Raw genomic sequence first — 16,283 nt, forward strand, 5'->3', positions numbered from 1 at the left:
CAAAAGTGGCAAGGTCGAATAAACCTGTATCCATGTTTCAACGGAGGATGGCAGCCCAAAAACTAGTAATGACCCTGCTGATGGTGATGACAATCCAGCAAGGGGAAACTGTATTAATCTAAATTATGATACAGAACTGGGGAAGACACTTGAAAGTATTTTATCTACACAATTAGGCCCTCAATCATACGTAGATTGATTAAGATTGAGGAATGTTTGGACAAATACGAATTTTTGGTGAGGTCAAAGTTTGCAGCTTTCGAAGGCTTACTTGTAAATTCTAAGCAAAATGACCAAATTCGCATAAACACAAACATTAACCAGGGAAATGACGCAGTGGCAATATTCCAGATCTTCCATGCGTACAGGCTATAAGTAAGGCAACTACGAAATCAATAGTGGCAGCTTTCCCATCTAACTCTGTGGCAGTAGTAACTAGTAAGCCCGCCTCTGTGGTCAGTGTTCAAGGGGTACACGAGGATTTGGGGAATCAATCTAGTGAATTTGCCCAATGCACAGCGAATAGTCCAGGCGAAGGCAGAGATTCAACGGCCCAAGTAACGGACAACACACGTAACAGATATCCCTCGGACTGGCAAACCCTGATACCTAATGGACTAGATGGTCGGAGAGGTCCAGGACGTAGTATGGCACAATCACACTCTGCGACAATTAACTTGCCTCCTGCTGCAACTCCTTTAGTAGTTGTACTGAAAAAGGTTCCACCGCTACGAGAAAACCAGCTTGAAACCACACGTCAGGTATTGTGTAAAGTTTTGCATTGGCTCAATGCTAGAACTAGGGAGGCCGGGTGTAGGGGGGAGGGAGTGGACAAGTTCATGATAAGGGCCAGACATACACATTGGATCGGGCCGTCTAGGAAGGAAGAGTACGGGGATTGTTTGTCGCTAATTTTAACAACGTGCATACAACTACATTTTTGTTGGATAATGTGTGTGGAGTGAGGGGCAGAGCTGTGGATGGGATGTCTATTGTTCCACTGGGGTACTTATATAAACCAGGGTTTAACAATTTCTAAGCTGAGTCCAAATTGGAGCGGAGAAGATACCCCAGGGCACAGTCAGGACCTAGCAATATATCTCATGAGCTCCCATTATCTAATAGGTTTGCCCCTTTCTTCGATTTAGAATTATGTGACTGACTACAACCCCCAACCTCGCTAATTGCAGTATATTCTGCTCCCTCCTCCATTGCTGACCAATTTGAAGTAGAGGGTTCTCATAGATCAGAGAATAAGAACCATATCACGACCTCGCCACTACCCAGTGCTGATCAGGGGAATTTGCATAAGGATGCACTAACATTAATATCTTGGAATGTCGCTGAGCTTCTTAGTAAAACCATGTCCTCTGACTGGTCGAGCTTTGTTGAAGGGCTCGATTTTATAGCCTTACAGGAGACCTACCTGGTCGCTAGACACGATTTGCCATCCAGATTACTTGGCGTATGGTAAAGAGGCAATTGGAAACACAAAAGGGAGACCCAGTGGGGGGTTGGTTATATGGGTTAAACAACAACAATCCATCCAAGTAAAGGTAATATCAATAGATAGCCCAGATATTCTCCCCATCAAGATCTCCTTTAGGGGTGAGCCAGATTTTATCTTGATTAATGTATATGCGCGTGGATTACCAGGCGGGAAAGCCTCACCAGTTATTGCCCATTTAGAGGCATTTATGGATGGTTTAGCAGGCTCATGTGTTTTTGTAATCGTAGGTGATTTCAACTGTACATTTGAGCCATTGGGCATAGATGATTGCAGTCTTACCATGGAAGAGGATCAAAACTGGGGGGTGCCTTCATTGTCATTGCAACCAATCAGTAAATGGACCGAGGCGGCACTCCAAATGAAAAGTTTTTCACTGGGACGCGGGATAAGAGCTACTAATGGGAGAACATACAATAGCGGGACTAGAACTAGCAGGATCGACGATCTATTTCTAAGCCTAGAACTTTGGGCCAGGCTTGAGGACAAGGTGGTTCACCGTAGACCTGAAAGTGATCATGATCCCTTACTACTGACCCTAACAAGGTCTGGTACAGGTCGGCCATGTTCGAATATCACATCTAAGATAGGAGAGGTGATTCTGACTCAGGTCTGCCGCCGGTTAAAATGGGTGGTGGTAGTGGGGGAAGATGGCCTACAGAAGCAGATCTGACCCTCTACAGAAGATACCCTTGCTTTGTGGAGCTCTCCAGAAGCTGAGGGTAATAATTTACCATATATTATGAAGTCCCATGAGGATCACTTTTTAAATCTGAAGTCCATGCTTACTAAAAAAATAAAGAAACTATCTAAACCCCACCCTATAGGAGGGTCTAAGTGGTATAATGTGGCCCGTGGTAGCACATTTCGAAACTTATCCAAAGCAATAAAGCTGGGAGACCCCCAAAAAGTTAGAGAAGCAAGGGTAAAGTATAAAAGGGCTCAAAACAAGGCTAAGAAAGAATATGACGAATATAGATGGGTAGGTTTAACCAACGCCTCTGAAGGGAAGAACTGGGCAAGTTCTGGGAATTAGTTAAATGGAGCAACCATATGACTAGTAAAACACCAAATAATAATGTCCCCCCCGAACTTTGGGTCCAGCATTTTAAAGGTCAATTTGATTCCCCTCTTAGCATTACTACTAAGTCAGGGAGAGGCAGTTCTTCACTTTTCTAAAAGTGAGACAGATTGAGTTTTAGATGGGGTGCCTGCAGGGAGGGCTCCGGGTCCAGATTGCATCCCAGCTGACCTTTACAAACAGGATAGAAAAACCTGGATCGAGTACATTTTTATTATTGTTAATGCAGTTGCCAAAGGTGCATCAATACCAGACACCTGGCGAGGGGCCGAAATCATACCTATATGTAAAAAAGGAGACCGCGCTTGTCCCAGTAATTATAGGCTGATAAGCCTAATTGATACTTTACAGAAATTAACTGTAGAATTAATGAGTGGATCATTGAGAAGAATGTTTTATCTACCTATCAAGCAGGTTTTCGACCCCATGTAAGCACAATAGACCAGGTATTCCGATGTATGATGATTTATTTGGCCACAGTAATAATAGCAGGGGGAACGTTATATGCAGCATTTGTCAATTTAAATCAGCATTTGACCTAGTAGCTCACTTTAAGCTGTGGGATTCATTAAAGGAGGCTGGGATGCCTCTACAAATTCGTGCTTTTATCATTAAGTTCCATGAGGCAAATTATGCTAAAGTAAGATGGGGACAGCAGGGCGAATTGCGTTTCCAGTCACTAAAGGTGTGTGCCAGGGGTGTGTTCTTTCTCCAACCCTTTTCTTCCTATTCATAAATAGGGTTATTGATTACAACTCCAATTATCCAACAGATGCTCTATCCCTTGCCGGAACAAGGGTTCCTTTGCTAATGTTTGCGGCCGACACTCTAATCAAAAACCCAGTCTGGTCTGCAACGAGCCCTTGATCAATTTGTAGTTTTTTGCAACGACCACGAGTTGGCAGTAAATGTCGACAAAACAAAGTATATGGTACTGCATAGACTTAAATTGGTTAAAGGCAAGGTTGTCATGGATAATGTACCCCTGGAGCAAACTGACACATTTACTTACCTAGGGGTAACAATGAGTAGGAAGATGAATTGGGCGCCCCAAATTGAGCTCTTACAGCTAGATTCATCAACCAAAATTGCGATCGCAATTGTTGCGAAACAGCTATTGCGATCGCAATTAATGTACCCGCAATTCATGAATGAAAATCCAACTAAATTGCGAACTCGCTAAAAATATTTTGCGGGTTTGCAAATAAGTTTGCAGAATCAACGTGGAACCCCCTTTGCGATTCTGTATTAGCGATGTTCCACTGATTCTGCGAATTAATTAGCGAACTCGCAAATTAATCGCAAATCCAATTCATCAAAAATCGCAATTTGCGAAAAAAAACTAAATTGCTATTAGCAAGGCGCAAATTAAAGAGAAGTCAAACCAGGTGGTAACCAAAAAGTTCAATTGGGCAATTTTTTTGTTTTTTAAATGTAACATTGGGCAGGGCAAAACAAACACACTTAAGGGACACAGTAGGAGCATGAGGACATTCACAATGCCAGGACTATATATCGTGGCAAGGCGGCTGAGGCTCCAGCGTGCAGCCAGGAACCAACGCAGGATTCAGGAGCGCATCTTCCGGCTGCGGATAACACTCCTGGGCCAGACTGATGAGGAGATCTACTCCAAATACAGGCTGAATGGGGCTATGATTAAGAAGCTCATCGATGACCTTGACCCCCTGATGCAGCACCCAACACGGAGGACCAATGCCGTGCCCACCCATATCCAGGCCCTGTGCTGCCTGCACCTCCTGGCCTCTGGAAGCTTCCAGGGGATAGTTGCATATGCAGGGGGGATCTCCCAGAGCACACTGTCCCGCTTCCTACAGAGTTTCCTGGACGCCACGCTGACCTGGATATACCATTACATAACCTTCAGTAACAACCAACAGGACTTAAGTCATACAAAGCTTCAATTCTACAACATTGCGCAATTCCCCCATGTAATTGGATGCATTGACTGTACCCACATGCACATCTGCCCACCCGCTGAGACAAAGTACACGTAAAGGAACCGCAAGGCCTACCACTCACTGAATATCCAGATGGTCTGCAATGCAAAGACAATCATCACTGACATAGTGGCCCAATACCCGGGGAGCACGCATGATTCCTTCATCTTCCGGCACAGTGGCATACACACCCGCTTGGCCAGGGGTGACTATGGCGAAGGACACCTCCTAGGTAAGTACACATGCCCACATACAGTACGTCGAGACCATGTAGCTGCGCATAAAATGGCACTGATCCTCTACTCCTTTCATTCAGGTGGCAGCGCCTACGGCCTCCGTGAGTACCTCCTCACCCCATACCTCAACCCTGCCACACCACAGCAATGGCGTTACAATGCTGCACACATTCGCACCAGAAATTGCATTGAACGGACATTTGGGCTATTAAAGAGCCGATTTTGCATCCTACATAAGACTGGTGGGGCCCTCAAATACCAGCCTGAGGTCTGCTGCCGCATCGCGGCCATGTGTGCCATACTCCACAATATTGCTACCAAGCGGAGGATACCTGTGGAGATCTCTGGTAGTGAGTCGGAGGGGGACACCCGCCCACCTGCACATGTGCATCATGCAAGCGGGGAGAATCCTGCAGAAGGACAAAGGCGCCGCAACCAAATCACAATGAACTATTTCTAGTGCACCCATACCCCTCACACAACACTGCACTCATGCAAGCCAAATGAAATAATGACATGAGTCGGATTTACGTTTGAAATAAATTCTTATTGTTTTTGGCACAATAATATTTCTTAGGATTATTTTTTAACAATACATGTCAACTGTATTTCCTCATACAGCCCCATGACAGCGGAGCAGGCGTGCTTGTGTTATCAGCATGGCACTGCTGCTATAGTACATAGAGTCACTGGCGCCTCCGGCCGGACGCACCCAGTCGCCTCTCCACGTCCTCCACACCACTATTGGCCCATGATGCTGCAGTGGGCCTGGTGTTGTGGTGGCGTGCGGTTACCATCGGCAAGGACATTTTATTTATTTTATTTATGCGTTTTTATATAGCGCGGACTTTACCTGAAGGCGTCAGAGCGCTTCACAATAGGAACAGAAAATTATAAATAAACAAATTACAAAAGCAGACGATAAGTTACATGAGGTAAAAGTGACAATTGTGAGCAAACAAAATACATGAGGTAGCAAACAGTGCAACACAGGAGGAAAGAGTGACAAGTGTGTAGGTTACAAGAGAAAACAAAGTACATTTAGAGGTAATATACTGCAATATATGCTAGACACAGAGGCACAAGAACAAACGTTACGTAGGCAAAGGTGGCACTTGTGCAAGTATCAAAAGCAAACAAAATGTGAGAGGTAGCAAACAGTGTGTTACAAGAGAAAAGTGGCGTGTGCATGTTACAAAAGAGAACCAAACACAGACACAAGGATAATACTGCAATAAATGGCATGCACTCCAACCACACGAACACACTGGGAAGGCACTTCCATAGTCATGGAGAAAAGAGTTTTCAGTGATGGGAGGTCTTCCTTCAAATAATAGAGAGGGCGTGAATTACTTTAGGAGGTGTCTTTGGAGGAGGAGAACTTTGAGGTCCATTTTGAAGACCTGGGAGGAGGTGATGGTCCGGAGCTGAGGCGGAAGTGAGTTCCATATTCTCACCGCGTTGCCTGAAAAGGATTGGGCCATCGATCTTTCCTTCTTGAAAGTGGGAGGTTCAAGCAGTAGATTTTCCGCATTACCTGAAGGTCTAGAGCCTCCAGAGAGTTTCAGCTTGTTCGCCAGGTAGCGAGGAGAGGAGGAGTGCAAGGCTTTGTGGGTAATATAGGCAGTCTTGTAGATAGCTCTAGCCTCGATGGGAAGCCAGCGGAGGGTGGATAACATCGGTGTGATGTGGTCGCTTCTTTTGGCCCCATAAATGAAACGAGCTGCTGAATGGAGAACAGATCTAAGGGGGGACAAGTGCGATTTGGGGAGGCCAGTAAGAAGAGAATTGCAGTAGTCCAGTCTGGAGAGGACCAGCGATTGCACCAGGGTTTTAAGGTCATGCTCCGGGAAAAAGCGACAAATTCCCCAAAGAAGGCGCAATTGGTATCGAGCAGGCTTTGCAATGGAATTGATGTGGGAGATTAGATTGAGGGCACATCAAGTCACAGGCTGCTGTGACTTGATGTACCCTCACTGGCATCATCCCCCCCACTTGCTTGGCCATGGCCAGATGCCTGCAGACTATGGACAGCTGTTGTGACCTATTCCTGGCAACGTCCTGGCAGCATTGTACCATCTGAATTTGCATCACAAGGGAGCGGCGCGAAAGTTGAGAGGTCGCATTGCCAATCAGATGGTTGGATCTTGTGTATGCTGACAGGCGGGTCAGCAGCTGGCAATGGCGGCGGCGGGTGATGTCCTACTGGGACACCAGGATCTGGCTGTTCTCCCTGACAGCATCGGTCATCACCTGCATGCTTTCCATGAGCTGGCTCACGTTTCGCGCTGTCTTCTTAAGCTGCAGGTGGATGGCTGCCAAGTGCCGTGCCTGCTTCTGGTGGACAGCAAGCATCCGGCGTTCTATGCCCAGCCCAGGATTTTGGACATGTTCCCCCCTGCCAGCGCGTGTTGACACGTTGCGCTGCTGCCTCATCAGTCCGCTGGACTGAGATCGCACAGTGGCTGTGCGCCGTGTCTGCCTCCTGGGTGGTGGTGTGGCCTGTACCACTGCCATGGGTGTCACATGGGGTGGTTGCTGAGCTCCTGTGGCTGCAGGGGTGGCCCTGTCCACATGGGGAGGTGGTGGTACTGCTGCTGGTGCTTGTGATGGTCCAGGTCGTGGGGCAGGATGGCCCTCTCCCTCGGTGTCCTCAGGGTTCTCCTCAATGTGGAGTGCCTCGCTGTCTGTGCTGGGTTGTTCAGACGCACCTGTGATGTAAATGGGTGCATGATTAATGATATGTATCTTGCACATGGGATGGCTAGGCAATTCAATCCTGGAGGCAGGGTGCTTGGTTATAAGTGTGAGGGTGTCCTGATGAGCAGGACACCCCCCACAAACCCAGGAGTCGATTCTCCAGGCTTTGTCAGTGTGGTCAGCCATTTAATACATATAGGGGACATCAAGTCAATTACGAGATGTCGAACTACATATTAGCTGCACAAAATCGGTCATGATTGCTATCAAACATGTTGAAATTCTACTTCAACACCGATTCCAGTGTTGGCTGCAGGATTCCATGTGCTGGGGGTCTTCCCTAGGGAGCCCCACTGTATTCCTAGGGAGACCCTTGTATTCATGTATTACTTTCAGGGTATAGCAGCAAGCTAGTGCTGCTGCTGACCATAGACATGATTGATTATGCTCTCCTGCTGCTAAGCCAGGCTTGAGCAGGGCAAGGTAGAAAAATAGGTTTCCAGTCACAGGGGGGTGTGACCACCTTCCAGACAGGACTTGGTGTATTGGACTGGGGTAGGGGCACTTGCCAACGCCACCAGAGTGCTTTGAAGGGCACATTTGGTGCCCTTCTTGCATACTCCAGTTGGAACCGTTCCAGGGAGCCGTTGGCTCCCGCTCTGGCACAAAACTGTACGAAGGACATGGAAGTATCCTCCCCTCTGTCCAGCCCCTCCTCTGGGAGGGACCCATGAATCGTCCAAACCCTTTCCTTAGGGTACTTAAGGGCTTACCTGTGGGTGGCTCTTCAGATTCGTCATGGGACAAGATTCAGATCCGAAACCACTTCATCTTCAACCGTCTGGGCACTTTGGACTTCATTGGACTTTGCTTTGGGAACCGAGGCTGCATCTGGAAGACTGTGGCTGCTCCTGGTCTCGTTGTCCTGTCAGTCTTCTGCGTCGCCTGTGCCTGTGCTTTATCCAGGTTCTTCCTTAGGCCTGTGGGCATCAAAGACACCCAAAGAAATCTCCCTTGGAGTAAAGGAGTCATTCCCCTGCATCTGCAGGCACAGCAACTAAGCTGACCAGTCTGCTGCTCCTAACTTCCTCCGGACTTCGAAAGGCCCAGCAACACAGGTGGTGGTTCTGCAACTCCCTGGCGGCCTGTACTGTAATCTCACCGAGTTTGAGGCCAGTATCCCTCGTCGGAACCGCTGGAACAGCACTCCTGTGCACCGTGTTGACTTGCTGTTGCCAAGGCTTGTTGACTCTCTTCTCCAGAGATCTTCAGGCTTAAAGAAGCTCTAGCCTCCATCATATTTTCCTGCCAAGATCATTGTCCTCACCATATCCTTTGCACCGTGGGCCTGCATCTTGCCACTCCTGTGCCTTCGGCCTGTGGGTCCTCTTGAGGGTCTTCTTTGGCTCCAGTGGGCTCCCCTGCTTATATGGGCCTGCTCTGACTCTCCTGCACTTTGTGAGTCCCTTGGACCTTGCTGGTCCCGACACTGCACCTTCTTTGTGTTCCACGTCTGTTGTTGCTGCCAAGACTTGTTGGGGCTCCCGCTAGACACTGACCCCCTGGTTCTCGACTTCTGACATTGGACAGTTCGTGAAAGGCTCCTGGTCTTCCACAGTGTCGCCTAGTCCTCACAGCTGCAGCAACAAAGTCACCATCAACTCTCCTGCATCTTCCATCATCGATGGTCATTGGTCTTCTGTGCCTCCTGGTCACTCCAGAGTAGCATAGAATCTGTCCCCTCTGCTTGCAGGTACTCCTCTTCAAGAATCACCCTTGGATTCCAGCGGACTCTTTCACATTCTTCGCCAGCAGCATCTTAACTGAAGTCCTCCATTGTGGTCTACAACAGTTTCCGATGTCACTTCGCACCTATGCACCCAGCTTCCCTGGTGTAGGTATCCTGGTTTCTGGGGTATCCATGGGTGCGGTGACTCTCCACACTTCCATCTTCCACGGGGATTCTTAAGGGTCCTCTTAAGGGTCCTCTAGGAAGGGTCCTTCTTCTTGAAAACTGCAACCTCAACTTCCCCATTGACTTGCATTGAGTACGCAGCTGTGTTTCCACTCTACACACAGCCTTCGTGGGGTTCCTGGGTACTTACCTTGGGTGGTTCCTTGGGTCCCCATCTCTTAAGTCTTTTGGGTCAAGTCCCGACTTTGGTCGCAGTTCTCATTCCACTTTATTACTATATGGTGTGGTCTCAACCTGGAGACCACTGTGTATTTGTGCTACTAACCTGTACAACTTTTGAAATATTGTGTGTATTATGTTTATATCTCCGGGGAGGAGATATAGCAATGTCTTAGCGAGTGTGTATAATAAATATTACTATTTTTATAACTACACTGTGTGGTTCTTTTTCGTTTCACCTACACTACATGATTAGTACTGGTAAAACAAGCTACGTCACACTCATGGACTAAGCATGAAGGCTGCTCCCCACAGCTACCACTTAGAGAGCTTTCTATGGTTGTCTAAGACCACTAAAATCACCATAAGGGTTGTCTGGCTTAGTGCAGAGTGCTTCACTTAAATAAGTGTGCACCATATACTAAGCCAGCCACCTACACCTTTCCTGTTTTCTATGCTCTACTAAACCCATCTTGGGAGGAGGAATGGTTTCATCAGCTTGACCTCAAGAGGGTCTGTGGTATTCTATGATATGTCATTTTGTGGAACCTATGATGTCATTGCTGAGGTCTGTAGAATCTAGGCATTGACGCTGGGCTGTTGTCGGAAGAAGACGGTTGTTGCTGTGTCTCTTCTTGTGGGTGTTAAGCTGTTCTGTGCCAGAATAAATCTACAACCTGGAACCCTATTTCTACACGTGTTTATTTACTACACAGATACTGGCGACGTTCGGGATCTACAATCTAAATATTCAACGACTTCCAAGCTCCACAGAACAGCGTTCACATGATCGTCTACCAGCCTTTTAAGCTTGTCGAAAATTGACTGTACCCTCGTCAATTTCGGGTAAAGTACCACCTTTCCGGATTTATTTTACTAAAGTGTCTCACAAATTGACAAACTCGTTACGATTACCGGCATAGACCGTTGTGCAATTTAAATCGGTCGAGCATTCCAGTGCAGCTCTTCTGTTCGTCATTTCTTGACGTTCGCGTCTTGCTGAGTTCCTGGAACAAGCCGCAAAGCATCTTGGGCATTACCTTTCACCTCCAGTGACGCACTGACGTCACGTGCGTGCCACCATTTTGGAAATCTTCGTGGATTTATCGTAATCTCTGTCTGAAGGAGTTTTAAAACCACAATTTCTTACGGAATCAGCAGTTTACTCGCAACCTTTTAAAGGTACTTTTTATTATTATGAATTTTTATTTCAACTTATTTACAAAACAACTTTAAGTAAAATGTCAAACATTGCTGCTCCTCCTCATTTTCTGCAAACAGCCGGAGATCCAAGTATTGAATGGGATTTATGGTTCCCAATGTTTATGGCATATGTAGATGTCCTTGAAAAAGAGGGGTGTTCTGCAAAACGGAAATTAGCCCTATTAAGACATTGTTTGGGAGGGGCAGGCATTAAAGAATTTGACAATCTTCCTCCCATCGAAGATGCTGGAGACATTGATGTTTTTGAAAAAGCTACTAGACAAATGAAAATTCATTTTGGCAGGAAAATAAATACTGTCATGGAGAGGTTCAAGTTCTACTCTCGCATTCAAAAGCAAGACGAATCCATCGAGGATTATGTTTCAACTCTACGCTCTTTAGCCTGTTATTGTTCATTTGAAACAATTTCCTACGAACAGGTTCTTAGAGATCAGATCATGATGCGAACAAAAAGCAAGAAAATTCAAGAAAGACTTTGGCTTGGTACAGAGACCACCCTCAATGCCGTTATCAACATTGCCAAGGGTATAGAACAGTCAGAGTTATTCGTATCTGAAATAAGAGGTTCTAATGTCAAACCTCAAGTTCCTGAACCTGAAGTTTCCTTAGTTAAAAACCAATCTAATCCAAATTTTTCTTCCAGAAATGTATTAAAAAAAGATAGTGAAAAAAAATTTGGTGAAGTCAAAAATTATCCAGACAACAGATTTGTTCAAAGAAAAAATGTTTCTTGTTATCGTTGTGGAAGCCCCAACCATGTTGGTAATTACAAAGGTTGTCCTGCTTGGGACAGAGTGTGTGTGAAATGTAAACGTAAAGGTCACTTTGGTAATGTATGTCGTTCTTCCCAAAGAGTAAATTATATTTCTCAAGAGGAAGAGGAAGTTCTCAATAGCTTCAATTGCATTCTTTCTGTGGATGAAGTTGAACTTGAAGAGTTTCCCTCATATTCCATTTTGGTAGACAATATTCCCATTGAACTGATGATGGATTCCTGTTCACGGTATTCTATCATCGGCTTAGATCTATTTAAAAGTTTATGGGATAATAGAGAACTCTGTGTTCCTGACATTCATCCTGGAGGTTATTCAGGAAAGAAAATAGACTTGGAAGGATATTTTTGGGCTAAGCTTCAAGTCAAAGATCGAATCACTAATGGGAAAGTGTACGTAGCTACCAAAGGAGTAGCTATTCTAGGGTGGCCACACCAACATGAGTTAGGTATCAAACTAGACCCAAATGCCAATCCTCCCGTATGTTTTATAGAACCAGAAGTGAATTTACTTACTGTAATGAATAATCCTTGTTTTGTCAGTAATATTAAAAACAAATTTCCTGATGTTTTCAAAGATACTCTTGGCAAATACACAGATTTCAAACATAGGATAATCCTTAATGAAAATGCTGTACCAATTAGACACAGAGTAAGGAACGTCCCTTTAGCTTACAGGGAGAAACTCAAAGGAATTTTAGATGATCTTGTTTCAAAACAAATCATTGAACCAATTGAATCTTCCCCTTGGGTTTCCCCCATTGTTTTGTCGCTTAAGAGTTCTGGAGATCTCCGCCTGTGTGTGGACCTTCACAGTCTCAACCAAGAAATTTGGATTGATAAACATCCCTTGCCAAATATTCACGAATTGATTTCCTCCTTGTCTGGTGCCACTGTATTTTCTACAATAGACTTAGCGAGTGCATATCATCAAGTGGAGTTACATGAAGAGTCTAAAAAGTTAACAGCATTCGTTACTCCAGAGGGCATGTTCCAATATTTGAGAATGCCTTTGGACTGGCTAGTGTCGCCTCCGTCTTTCAGAGATTGATGAGGGATGTACTAAAAGATTGCTGTGGTGCAGTGGCCTTCCAAGACGACATTTTGATTTTTGGTAAAGATTGTAACGAACATGACTCTAATTTATATTCTGTTCTGAATTGTGTCCAAGAGAAAGGCCTAACCTTAAAGTTTTCGAAATGTAAGTTCAGACAGTCCAAAGTTGAGTACCTAGGCCATGAAATTTCAAAAGATGGTATCAAACCCAAACTCAACCATGTTAAGAGTATCATGTCTGCTCCCATTCCCACTTCCAAAGAACAATTATTGTCTTTTCTTGGCCTCACTGAATTTTATGGAAAATTTGTACAAAATTATTCTACGTTAGTTCATCCTTTACGTTCCTTGTTGAAGAAACAAGTGAAATTTGTATGGGGTAAAGACCAACAAGAGTCTTTTGATGTACTTAAGAGTAAGATCATCAGTGCACCTTTTCTGAAACCGTATTCAGTTGACAAAGAATGCATACTTTGTGTCGATGCCAGCAATGTTGGTCTAGGTGCTGTTTTGATGCAGAAGGACAATTCAGGTGAATATGTTGTCTCCTACGCTTCAAGATCTCTTCGTGGCTCAGAAGTTAATTATTCCACAATAGAGAGGGAGTTACTTGCGTGTACCTGGGCCACTCAACATTTCCGTCAGTTTATTTGGGGTACTAAATTCTCTCTAAGGACCGATCACAAGCCTCTGGTCACTATGTTATCTGCTGGAGGTGGTAGAACTCTCACTGCCCGCTTAGCGAGACTTGCAGCTAAGTTACAGGAATATCGCTGTGTAGTTACCTATGTCCCTGGTCGTCTCAATGTTCACGCAGACTGCATGTCTCGTTTTCCTGTTAAAGATTGTCCTGCAGTTGAAAACACTGAAGAATGTGATGTGGCTTTTAGTATGAGTGATGTCAATGTCATTGTTAGTGATGATCAGTCTAAACTGATCTCACAGTCCGTTTGGACAAAAACTATGGAACAAGATGACGTTTTGAAGGATGTGAGGATTTTTCTAAACAAAGGTTGGCCTGAAGAGAGAAAACTCAGTGGTGAGTTGGCTTCTTTCTTTAAAGTAAAGGATGAATTAATGGATAATAGCGCAATGGTTTTCAGAGATGATAAACTTATTCCTCCTAAAGGCATAAGAGAACTAATTTGTGATCTGGCTCATGAAGGCCATTTAGGGATGTCCTCTACCAAGAGAAGAATTAGAGAATTTTATTGGTGGCCTAGTATGGACAGTATGATTGACAAATGGGTTAGAAATTGTTCCCCTTGTTCTTTGAGTGATAAATCCGTGAAACCAATTTCTGTAAGTCCCACCCCTATTGAGTTTGTTCAAAGTCCGTGGCGCAAGTTAGGGATAGACATCATTGGCCCTTTTAGTTACCAGTCTGGTAAAGAGATGTTCGCCATTGTTCTGGTTGATTATTTCTCGAAGTGGCCGGAATTGAAAATTGTGGAGAAGGTCAATTCGGATGTAATTGTTGAATTTCTGAATGAAGTTTTTTCTAGAGAAGGTTTACCTGAAGAACTCATCACTGATAATGGTCCACAATTTGTAAGTGAAGTTTTTCATCTTTCCTTTCCAGTTATGGTATTAAACATAAGAGGGTCTCCAACTATTTTCCCCAAGCCAACGGTCAAGTTGAACGTTTTAACAGAGTAATTAAAGAATCTTGTCAGTTGGCTTTGCGTAGTGGTTTGAAATGAAGAAAAGCTCTGCAAGCCACTCTCTTGACGTATCGCTTTTCCCCTAACACTGTGACTGGTCTTTCTCCTTTTGAGATGTTGCGCTGTTGAAAACCTGGCTCAATGCTTATGCCTTGGTGGTTGAGAACAAAAAAAGGTGATTATTTAGAATTAGATTTGGAAGCAGTTAGGGAGAGAGTTAATAAGTACCAAGCAAGAATGTCTCCCCATTCAGCACAGAGTATGAACCTACCTAAATTAAGTATTGGTGATTTAGTAAGAGTGAAGTTTGGTGGACTAATCCGCAAAGGATCTCCTAGATGGTCTGGTCCTCTCAAGGTCATTGAATTTTCAGCAAAGCTGTTAGGGTTGAAGATGGCAAAATTTGGAATTTGAGACGCATTTATGTGTGTAGATCTGATGACTTGAGACGCATTTCTGTGTGTAGATCTGATGACTGCAGATCCTCTCTTTTGCAACCAGACTTGTCGTCTCCTAATGATCCACAATTGGTCAACAACAATTCAGAGCTTTGTGGCACTCATGAAGCTTTTGATCATCTGTCATCGTTTAAGAATATTACTTGTAACAATTCTACCAATGCTGATGTCCAAAATGAGTCTGTTCTTCGTGAAAATGCAGCAAAGAATGTTATTCCTGAAAATTCTGTAAATGTTGATCGGGGTATTATTTCAGATAATTCTGTAAATATTGATCGTTCTAATATTGTTCTTCCTGTCTGCAACCAAAAGTTGGTTGTTTCACGTAGTAGTTCACGTGTTAGATGTCCTCCTATGAAATTTAGGGATTTTGTTCGTTTTTGATTCAATTGTTTTTGGGTTTTTTTGTGTTTTATTTTACTTATTTATTTTATTTTTTAATTACTTTCTTTTTTTTTTTTTTTAAAGAGGGGAGGTGTGTGGTATTCTATGATATGTCATTTTGTGGAACCTATGATGTCATTGCTGAGGTCTGTAGAATCTAGGCATTGACACTGGGCTGTTGTCGGAAGAAGACGGTTGTTGCTGTGTCTCTTCTTGTGGGTGTTAAGCTGTTCTGTGCCAGAATAAATCTACAACCTGGAACCCTATTTCTACACGTGTTTATTTACTACAGGGTCCTTAGCTTTTATATCGGACCAATAAATACCAACAGGATGACCCACTTTTTATTGGTTTCTCTGGGACAAAAGAAAAGGGACAGTAGTGCAAAAGAGAGTTTTCTCCTAATGTATTGTATTATGCATCAAGATCTGCTATAGGCTAACCAAAAAGCAGCCCCTGAATGCTTGTGTGCATGTTCCACCAGAGCAAATGATGCTGCTACAACTGAGCTGGGGTGTGATGTGCACTCATGGACATTTGCCAGGCTGCTATGTGTGTTCCGCCACACATTCACCAAACATTATTGCATGCACAGCCAGATCCAACGGGATGGGCACTTCACTAGATCTAGCTTTCAGGACTTCCTGGTTTGAGCCATTCCACAGACAAACCACCTGAGGAGGCATACTGATTTGGTATCTGTTCACAAGGTGAGGAATCTGCAGTTGTAAGTCTCTATCAGAAGAACAACGTATCTACCTTCAGTAACGCCCTTTCTGGTAGAGACTGTGTTTAACTGCAGATTCCTCACCGACTCACCCTCCTCCCTTTTCTGTGGAATGGACATGGCTCTGCGGCCATCGGCCAGAGATCAGTAAGAAACTGATTTCGGAGCGGAGTGGCACACACATATAAGGATCTCCTACATCACATTCGGGCAGGATGGATATAATGCGGAGAGCATCATGATGCCACTTATTGACGAGCAAGGGAATTGCTATGAGAGTTTCCGTATCCAGTCTGAGGTCTGGGGAAATTTACAAGGGGAAGAACCTGTAATTAGATAGAGTCTACCAGAAAAGGCATTACCGAAGGTAAGCAACTTATTC

This window comes from Lissotriton helveticus, chromosome 3_1, assembly GCF_964261635.1.
Source record: "Lissotriton helveticus chromosome 3_1, aLisHel1.1, whole genome shotgun sequence".
In the NCBI taxonomy this organism is placed as follows: Eukaryota; Metazoa; Chordata; class Amphibia; order Caudata; family Salamandridae; genus Lissotriton; species Lissotriton helveticus.